A 9,267-nucleotide genomic window follows, 5' to 3' on the forward strand; every position below is an offset into this window, starting at 1 on the left:
TTTAGGTCGTGCCGCCGTCTCCTCTGCGTGTGTGTGCGCCAGTGCCGCCGTCTCTGCGTGCGTGTGTGCGCCAGTGCCGCCGTCTCGTAAGGGGCCGTGACGTTGGGCTCCTTTTTCGTGGGGCTGCGGAAGAGGCTCCTTGCCTCATCACTGCCTCCCTGCAGGGCGTTTTGATTGGTGCCGTCTCTGGTTTCGGGTCACTGTCGTTGCAGAGCGTTTTCGGTGCCGTTGCGGTCGTGTTGTCCATAGCGTTCTGTGGTGCGTTTGTCTGCGCACGCGCACGTTCGGCTCGGAGCTGCTCTGCCCGGCGGTGTGGAGTCAGGGGCGGGTGGAGAGAACTCTAGGAGTCCAGGGTTAATCTGTTGACAGATTCAATTGTGTAGGCAAAGGTTGTGCGGTCACCTGGGATGCAGTAGCTGTGGGCAGGGGAGCTGGCAGTCTGTTCCCCAGTGTTTTAGGGACTCAATTAGAGCTTCAGGTGGGATTCCTGAATAGAAAGCAGACCTGTGGAATGGTCAAGCTGCTGATGAGCATCTGGGTGACTTGTTGAATACCTTGATTTCAGATGCAGAGGCACAACCTGGCACGAAAGAGCGATGGAAGAGCCGAGCAGAGCGCCGTAAGCAGGTGGGTCGGTGCGTGGTGTCAGAGGGAAGATGTGCCCTCTGTCTTTATCTAAGTTTGGTTGTTTGTCTGTTTTACAGGTGTGAAGCGAAGAGGAAAGCTGGGTATCGGCACCGCAGCTCCTCGGGCAAGGTGAGGAACGAGTGTTTGGCCAGAGCAGCAGCTCGTTTCAGGTCCTGTGTTGCCAGTGCAGGTGTGAGCGTCCTTTGGTTGTGTTTTACAGGCGGCAGCTGAACCTCTGTGGTCAACAGCGTTGCAGTCAAAAGCAAGGGCGGCCAGGCGGGCGAGCGGCCAAGGTAAAGGAGCGGGAGATGGAATTGTCTGTGGGCAGGCTGTTTTCAGGTAGTGTCTGAGCAGGTGCCTTTGTTTTCGCAGGTGCCGCAGACCGGCTCGGAGGGGCGAAGCCGCACGCCGACCAGCAGCCGAGAAGGTGAGGCGGCGGCGGGTGTCGAGGAGCCCGGTGTCGCGTGGTGACTCGGTTCAGCGTTTCCTTCTTGTTTTGCAGGCTCCTTTTGGGCCCTTTGGACTCGGAGGAGCGTTTCTGGTGAGCCGGGGTATGGGCGAGGAGGAGCGTGGGGCTGGGGACTCGCTCCAAGCCCTACAGTTCTTTCGTTTCTCGCTGTCTTAGGCGTTACGAGCGACGAGGGTTTGTGACCGCACCCGTGACACGACGCGCCGAACGGAACGCCGAGGAACTTAGGAGGTGGGTGTCGCGGGAGGAGTCGGCGTTTACCCCGCAATACGGTATGCTGGCACGGCTTAGTGAGCGTGCGTTTTCCTGTGTTACCGTAGATGTTGAAGAGGACCCCGGCGATGCAGGAACATCTCCGTTAGCACACGTGGCGTTTTCTCTGTCGAAGGTGGATTCGATCCCTCGGCCCTCTGAAAGATAAGTGGAGGCACGGGGGCTGGGAAGGGGCCGGGAATCGCAGGGCTGGGGGTAAAGTTCCGATAAGGGAAAGGGCTGTCCAGGAAAAGTCCCCTTTGGGTGGATAAAGGGCCCAGGGAACTTTACAGCGCGACGCCAGCACGTGCCGGGCAGGGCAGCTCCAGCCTGCGTCTGCATTGTCGTGTAGTTCGGGAAGCCTGCCTAGCGCCTGTGAGACGATCCCAGGGTCTCGCTGCGCTCCGGGGGCCCAACGGGCCTCTCAGGTGCCATCCCGGGATCCGGAATGCCGGTGTTAATTGGCGTAGTGCCAGTCGGGTGCTGGATTATTGTATCATCAGCCAAAAGCGTGGACGGTGCTTGCATTTTGGACGTTTCTGGTCAGTTGTGATTTATGGTGTCATTCTGGGCTGCTTCAGCAGCTCTGCTCTCTACCCTCCAGTCCCAGGGACTGGCACTTCAAGATGCTGGGAAGAAGTTCTTAGGTCGTGCCGCCGTCTCCTCTGCGTGTGTGTGCGCCGGTGCCGCCGTCTCCTCTGCGTGTGTGCGCCAGTGCCGCCGTCTCTCTCTGCGTGTGTGTGCGCCAGTGCCGCCGTCTCCTCTGTGTGTGTGCGCCAGTGCCGCCGTCTCTGCGTGTGTGTGTACACCAGTGCCGCCGTCTCATAAGGGACCGTGACGTTGGGCTCCTTTTTCGTGGGGCTGCAGAAGAGGCTCCTTGCCTCATCACTGCCTCCCTGCAGGGCGTTTTGATCGATGCCGTCTCTGGTTTTGGCGTCGCTGTCGTTGCGGAGCGTTTTCGGTGCCATTGCGGTCGTGTCGTCCATAGCGTTCCGTGGCGCGTTTGTCTGCGCACGTGCACGTTCGGCTCGGAGCTGCTCTGCCCGGCGGTGTGGAGTCAGGGGCGGGTGGAGTGAGCTCTAGGAGTCCAGGGTTAATCTGTTGACAGATTCAATTGTGTAGGCAAAGGTTGTGCGGTCACCTGGGATGCAGTAGCTGTGGGCAGGGGAGCTGGCAGTCCCTTCCCCAGTGTTTTAGGGACTCAATTAGAGTGTCGGGTGGGATTCCTGAATAGAAAGCAGACCTGTGGAATGGTCAAGCTGTTGATGAGCATTTGGGTGACTTGTTGAATACCTTGATTTCAGATGCAGAGGGACAACCTGGCACGAAAGAGCGACGGAAGAGCCGAGCAGAGTGCCGTAAGCAGGTGGGTGGGTGCGTGGTGTCAGAGCGAAGATGTGCCTTGTGCCTTTATATTGTGTGCTCGCTCTGCTTAGTGAGCGTGTGTTTTCTTGTGTTATTGCAGATGTCGAGGAGGAACCCGGCGATGCAGGAAGATCTCCATCAGCACATGTGGTGTTTTCCTCTGTTGAAGATGGATTCGGTCTCTTGGCCCTCTGAAAGATAAGTGGAGGCTGGGGGGCTGGGAAGGGGTTGGGAACTGCAGGGAGGGGGGTAAAGTTCTCTTTGGGGCAAGGGTGCTCCAGGAACAGTCCCTTTTGGGCAGGCGAAGGGTCCAGGGAACTTCACAGTGCGATGCCAGCGTGTCCCGGGCAGGGCAGCTCCAGCCTCGTGTCAGTGTTGTATTGCAGGTCGGGAGGCTTGCATCGTGCCCGTCAGAGGATCCCGGGGTCTCGTCGCGCTTGAGGGACCCGACAGGGATCCCGGGCGCCATCCCGGGATCCGGAACGCCGGTGCCAGTTGGCGTAGCGCCAATCGGGTCCCGGTTTTCTTGTATCAGCAGCTGAAAGCGTGGATGGTTTTTGCGTTTTGGATGTTTCTGCTCAGTTGTGTTTTATGGTGTCATTCTGGACTGCATCGGCAGCTCTGCTTTGTACCCCTCCAGTCTAAGGGACTGGCACTTCTTCCCAGCATCTTGAAGTTTTTAAGTAGCGCCGCCGTCTCTGCGTGCGTGCGTGCGCGCCAGAGCCGCCGTCTCTGCGTGCGTGCGCGCCAGAGCCGCCGTCTCTGCGTGCGTGCGCGCCAGAGCCGCCGTCTCTGCGTGCGTGCGTGCGCGCCAGAGCCGCCGTCTCTGCGTGCGTGCGTGCGCGCCAGAGCCGCCGTCTCTGCGTGCGTGCGTGCGCGCCAGAGCCGCCGTCTCTGCGTGCGTGCGTGCGCGCCAGAGCCGCCGTCTCTGCGTGCGTGCGTGCGCGCCAGAGCCGCCGTCTCTGCGTGCGTGCGTGCGCGCCAGAGCCGCCGTCTCTGCGTGCGTGCGTGCGCGCCAGAGCCGCCGTCTCTGCGTGCGTGCGTGCGCGCCAGAGCCGCCGTCTCTGCGTGCGTGCGTGCGCGCCAGAGCCGCCGTCTCTGCGTGCGTGCGTGCGCGCCAGAGCCGCCGTCTCTGCGTGCGTGCGTGCGCGCCAGAGCCGCCGTCTCTGCGTGCGTGCGTGCGCGCCAGAGCCGCCGTCTCTGCGTGCGTGCGTGCGCGCCAGAGCCGCCGTCTCTGCGTGCGTGCGTGCGCGCCAGAGCCGCCGTCTCTGCGTGCGTGCGTGCGCGCCAGAGCCGCCGTCTCTGCGTGCGTGCGTGCGCGCCAGAGCCGCCGTCTCTGCGTGCGTGCGTGCGCGCCAGAGCCGCCGTCTCTGCGTGCGTGCGTGCGCGCCAGAGCCGCCGTCTCTGCGTGCGTGCGTGCGCGCCAGAGCCGCCGTCTCTGCGTGCGTGCGTGCGCGCCAGAGCCGCCGTCTCTGCGTGCGTGCGTGCGCGCCAGAGCCGCCGTCTCATAAGGGGCCATGATGTTCAGCTCCTTTTTCCTGGGGTTGCAGAAGAGGCTCCTTGCCTCATCACTGCCTCCCTGCAGGGCATTTGGATTGATGCCGTCTCTGGTTTTGGCGTCGCTGTCGTTGCGGAGCGTTTTCGGTGCCGTTGCGGTTGTGTCGTCCATAGCGTTCTGTGGCGCGTTTGTCTGCGCATGCGCACGTTCGGCTCGGAGCTGCTCTGCCCGGCGGTGTGGAGTCAGGGGCGGGTGGAGAGAACTCTAGGAGTCCAGGGTTAATCTGTTGACAGATTCAATTGTGTAGGCAAAGGTTGTGCGGTCATCTGGGATGCAGTAGCTGTGGGCAGGGGAGCTGGCAGTCCCTTCCCCAGTGTTTTAGGGACTCAATTAGTGTGTCGGGTGGGATTCCTGAATAGAAAGCAGACCTGTGGAATGGTCAAGCTGTTGATGAGCATTTGGGTGACTTGTTGAATACCTTGATTTCAGATGCAGAGGGACAACCTGGCACGAAAGAGCGACGGAAGAGCCGAGCAGAGCGCCGTAAGCAGGTGGGTGGGTGCGTGGTGTCAGAGCGAAGATGTGCCTTGTGCCTTTATATTGTGTGCTCGCTCTGCTTAGTGAGCGTGTGTTTTCTTGTGTTATTGCAGATGTCGAGGAGGAACCCGGCGATGCAGGAAGATCTCCATCAGCACATGTGGTGTTTTCCTCTGTTGAAGATGGATTCGGTCTCTTGGCCCTCTGAAAGATAAGTGGAGGCTGGGGGGCTGGGAAGGGGTTGGGAACTGCAGGGAGGGGGGTAAAGTTCTCTTTGGGGCAAGGGTGCTCCAGGAACAGTCCCTTTTGGGCAGGCGAAGGGTCCAGGGAACTTCACAGTGCGATGCCAGCGTGTCCCGGGCAGGGCAGCTCCAGCCTCGTGTCAGTGTTGTATTGCAGGTCAGGAGGCTCGCATCGTGCCCGTCAGACGGTCCCGGGGTCTCGTCGCGCTTGAGGGACCCGACAGGGATCCCGGGCGCCATCCCGGGATCCGGAACGCCGGTGCCAGTTGGCGTAGCGCCAATCGGGTCCCGGTTTTCTTGTATCAGTAGTTGAAAGTGTGAATGGTTTTTGCGTTTTGGATGTTTCTGCTCAGTTGCGTTTTATGGTGTAGTTCTGGGCTGCATCAGCAGCTCTGCTCTGTACCCCTCCAGTCTAAGGGACTGGCACTTCTTCCCAGCATCTTGAAGTTTTTAAGTAGTGTCAGTGTTGTATTGCAGGTCGGGAGGCTTGCGTTGTGCCTGTCAGACGATCCCGGGGTCTCATCGCGTTTGAGGGATTTGACAGGGATCCCGGGCGCCATCCCGGGATTTTGAACGCCAGAGCCAATTGGCGTAGCGCCAATTGGGTCCCAGTTTTATTGTATCAGCAGCTGAAAGTGTGAATGGTTTTTGCATTTTGGATGTTTCTGCTCAGTTGTGTTTTATGGTGTAGTTCTGGGCTGCATCAGCAGCTCTGCTCTGTACCCCTCCAGTCTAAGGGACTGGCACTTCTTCCCAGCATCTTGAAGTTTTTAAGCAGTGTCAGTGTTGTATTGCAGGTCGGGAGGCTTGCATTGTGCCTGTCAGACGATCCCGGGGTCTCATCGCGTTTGAGGGACCCGACAGGGATCCCAGGCGCCATCCTGGGATTTTGAATGCCAGAGCCAATTGGCGTAGCGCCAATTGGGTCCCAGTTTTATTGTATCAGTAGCTGAAAGTGTGAATGGTTTTTGCATTTTGGATGTTTCTGCTCAGTTGTGTTTTATGGTGTAGTTCTGGGCTGCATCAGCAGCTCTGCTCTGTACCACTCCAGTCTAAGGGACTGGCACTTCTTCCCAGCATCTTGAAGTTTTTAAGTAGCGCCGCCGTCTCCTCTGCGTGTGTCTGCGCCAGTGCCGCCGTCTCCTCTGCGTGTGTGTGCGTCAGTGCCGCCGTCTCCTCTGCGTGTGTGTGCGCCAGTGCCGCCGTCTCTGCGTGTGTGTGCGCCAGTGCCGCCGTCTCTGCGTGTGTGTGCGCCAGTGCCGCCGTCTCTGCGTGTGTGTGCTCCAGTGCCGCCGTCTCATAAGGGGCTGTGACGTTCGGCTCCTTTGTTTTCTGGGGTTGCAGTGGAGGCTCCTCGCCACACCACTACCCCCCTGCAGGTTCTTTTGATCAATGCCTCTGTGCTTGGGAGTTGTTGCCATCGTTGGGTGTTGTTGGTGTTGTTGACATGATGTCGTCTGTAACGTTCTGTGGCGTGTTGGTCTGCGCACGTGCGCATTCGGCTCGGAGCTGCTCTGCCCGGCGGTGTGGAGTCAGGGGCGGGTGGAGTGAGCTCTAGGAGTCCAGGGTTAATCTGTTGACGTGTTAAAATGTGTAGCCAGTAGTCATCTGGGACGCAGTAGCTGGGGGCAGGGGAGTTGTAAGTCCTTTTAGTGGTGTTTTGCAGTTGTTACAGAGACCATTGTTGACTAGTGTTTTCTGTGGTGTGCTGTTATTTCATAGACAAAGCCTGTTTTAATGAAATCTTTTTGTATTTTTTTTTTGCAGGGGACTACATTGTGAACACGACTCACTTATAACAAGGCGTTTTATTAGGCTATGTAGCACTCATAATTATAGCCTTTACTCGACGGTAACAAAAGCAGCTACAGACTCCGATCGTCACCCATCCCGTAAGGCGCGCTTTACACGTTCCCGCGGGAATAGGCTTCCGTCGCCGAAAACGCCACGTTCGAGGCCGTCGGGACGCTCCCACGGACCGTAAACCGAATCTACGGCCGCGCAGAGCCGAGTCCGGCGCGAGGTCGGCGCAAAGGATCCGCCCAGAAGCGAGAAGACCGGAGAGTCGGCTATCGCTATCGGACCGAATCGCAGCGTAGAGGGGCGGGTGAATAGTTTGTAAGGGTATAAATACCCAGGGATTTCCACGCTCGGCCGGGACCTCAGCAGAAGCGGCAGCTCCGGTCAGCCTTCCCGCAGTACCGCTCCGTTCGGTCGGTTATTTACACGGATTTTGCCCGAGAGGTCGCCCCGATAGACCGAGGACTTAGACCACGATCAACCGTCCCCGTGCCTCTGGAAGGGAGGTACGGACGCCGAGGCGTAGAGCGATGCCATTCTGAAATTCAGGCTGAGTGGTATAAGGAGTCAGGTGTGCACATCCAGTCCTTTAGCCATATGTCAATATAATATCTTAGGTGTTTTCTCTGTCCCCCGCACGGCCGGGAGGCCGACCGTAGATCCAGCGCGGGGCCGAGTTCGGATCCGGCCGCACCCGGGCTCCCGTCCGCAGAGGAGTTTAGAAAACGAGGGGGTCCGATCCCAACCTCACGTCTCGACGGAAAGACCTCCCCGTAGCCTTCGGCATCTCCCGTCCACGTCGAAATCGCTCCGCTTCAAGTTTCAGCCGAATTCGCTTAGCATGTTCTGTCCTCCTAGTCAGCATTAGCGTCCCTCGCCATTACATTCCGCCTCAGCCCAAGCCGTCCGGCGAGACCGAGCGACGTCGGGGGGATCGCGGGCGTCGTCGGCGTTCGGCGACGGAGACGCGGGGCGAGTTTGAGTCGCGGAATCTCAGAGGAAGGAGGTCACGGTAATCGACGGGATCGGGAAGCCGAGCGAGAATAGGTCACCGCGGTCAAGAACTATACGAAGGACGGCAAGGGAAATAAGTGCCAAGCGTGAAATCCCCGTGTCAAGCCAATCTTCGGGAGAGGAACAAGCGGTCGACAGGGTAGACGACGCGCAGAGCGTTCGGATAGCGCGAAACCTCGAGCGAACGCGGCTCGGGGCTGTAGTTATTTGTCCTTGGAGGTTCAATTTTTTTTCCTTTTCAGGTAAATTCCAAAGTTAAAGAATAAAAAACTCCAGCCGGGGGATCCATCCCCCCCGACCGCGTTTTTCCCCCGGTCCCGGCCGCTCCGCGAGGCGACGTTCGTCGCCGAGGTTCGGACGCGGGCGGCCCTCGGGCCGGGTTTCGGCAGGCAGGGCCGTTTCGGAGGCTCCCGGGAGCCGGGTTCCCGAGGGGCGACGGCACAGAGGGGACGAGGGCTGCAGTGTGAGTGTGGGTTTGGTAGGTGAATGAGAGTTGTGCTGAGCTGTGTGATCTGGTGCGTTTGTATTTTGGGGTTGTGGGTTTTTGTCCTTGCAGGTTAATGGTTTACCTTTTCAGGTTCTTTTAGAATTTATATTAGAATAAAAAATCCCCAGCCGGGGGATTTTTTTTTTTTCCCCCGGCCGGGTTTTTTTTTCCCCGGTCCCGGCCGCTCCGCGAGGCGACGTTCGTCGCCGAGGTTCGGAGGCGGGAGGCCGTAGGACCGGGGTTTCGGCAGGCAGGGCCATCCGAGGCTCTCGGGAACGACGTTCCCGAGGAGCGACGGCACAGAGGGGACGATGGGTCCCGTGTGAGGGTGGGGTGGGTTTGGTAGGTGAATGAGTGGTGCGGTCAGCCGTGTGATTGTGACGCATTTGTATAGTTGGGGTTGTGGGTTTTTGTCCTTGCAGGTTAATGTTTTTTCCTTTTCAGGTAAATTTCAATTTTAAAATAGAATAAAAAAACCCCAGCCGGGGGATTTTTTTTTTTTCCCCCGGCTGGGTTTTTTTTTCCCCGGTCCCGGCCGCTCCGCGAGGTGACGTTCGTCGCCAAGGTTCGGAGGCGGGAGGCCGTAGGACCGGGGTTTTGGCAGGCAGGGCCATTCGAGGCTCCCGGGAACAACGTTCCCGAGGGGCGACGGCGCAGAGGGGACGATGGCTGTGATGCGTGGGGTGGCTTTGTCGGGTGAATGAGCGGTGTGCTGAGCTGTGTGATCTGGTGCGTTTGTGTTTCTGGGTTGTGGGTTGTTGTCCTTGCAGGTTAATGGTTTTTCCTTTTCAGGTTCTTTTAGATTTTAAAATAGAATAAAAAAACCCCAGCCGGGGGATTTTTTTTTTTTCCCCCGGCTGGGTTTTTTTTTCCCCGGTCCCGGCCGCTCCGCGAGGCGACGTTCGTCGCCAAGGTTCGGAGGCGGGCGGCCCTCGGGCCGGGGTTTCGGCAGGCAGGGCCATTCGAGGCTCCCGGG

At 58.9% G+C, this 9,267-nt stretch overlaps 1 long non-coding RNA gene across 1 annotated transcript; it reads left to right on the forward strand.

Annotated features, from left to right (window-relative positions):
• The first annotated feature begins 995 nt into the window (after nucleotides 1-995).
• Nucleotides 996-1,328, forward strand: LOC139825970 (uncharacterized). Its single transcript, XR_011736106.1, has 3 exons — nucleotides 996-1,054; nucleotides 1,130-1,168; nucleotides 1,253-1,328. It is a non-coding gene; the product is annotated as an uncharacterized lncRNA (long non-coding RNA).
• The last annotated feature ends 7,939 nt before the right edge of the window (nucleotides 1,329-9,267 follow it).

This window comes from Patagioenas fasciata, chromosome 32, assembly GCF_037038585.1.
Source record: "Patagioenas fasciata isolate bPatFas1 chromosome 32, bPatFas1.hap1, whole genome shotgun sequence".
NCBI classification, from domain to species: domain Eukaryota; kingdom Metazoa; phylum Chordata; class Aves; order Columbiformes; family Columbidae; genus Patagioenas; species Patagioenas fasciata.